Here is a 552-nt window from a genome sequence, read left to right as displayed (position 1 = left end):
TTCTGCTCCTATGATGCTGCTTGGCCTGCTGTGTTCATCCAGCCCTGCACCTTGTTGTCTCGGATTCTCCAGCATCTGCAGTTCCTACTATCTCACCTCACAGAGCAGTTTCTTTTCATTGTCATCAGGAAAAGCCAATGTTATCAGGAATAGACAATGTTAATCTGTCACTGCGGGTAAAGGTCAGCAACTATTCCTCAGTGAGATCACCAATAATTAAGGAGGGAGTGAGGAGTCACTGAACAGTGATCAGAGAACAGTGTGGCTTGTAGAGACATTGGAGACATTGGAGATTATTACTGAATTAATAAGAGAGGGAGGTTGAAGGACATTTAATGGGTGGGAGGGTGTTAGTATACGGAATCACAGCACCTTCCCACCTCTTCCCCAATGATAGGAGGACAGGGAGGCTGACCCTAATTGAGGTCTTTGCACATGCAATTAATGCCCATTTAAAGGCCAAATCCCACAACAATCGGTATTCAATCAGCAGCAGGGAGGGTATTTAGCAGCAGGGAGGGCAATTAGCAGGAGTGTGATAATTAGCAGCAG

At 45.8% G+C, this 552-nt stretch overlaps 1 protein-coding gene across 4 annotated transcripts in view; it reads right to left on the bottom strand.

The window, feature by feature from the left end:
* The window catches only part of trpm1a (transient receptor potential cation channel, subfamily M, member 1a), a 70,732-nt gene that overhangs the window by 40,763 nt on the left and 29,417 nt on the right, over positions 1–552 (bottom strand). The gene's annotated exons all lie outside the window — the stretch shown is intronic.

Source organism: Rhincodon typus, chromosome 36, assembly GCF_021869965.1.
Source record: "Rhincodon typus isolate 14 chromosome 36, sRhiTyp1.1, whole genome shotgun sequence".
Taxonomy (NCBI): domain Eukaryota; kingdom Metazoa; phylum Chordata; class Chondrichthyes; order Orectolobiformes; family Rhincodontidae; genus Rhincodon; species Rhincodon typus.
Note: the sequence above shows the minus strand (reverse complement) of the source record. Positions and strands in the feature narration are given on the sequence as shown.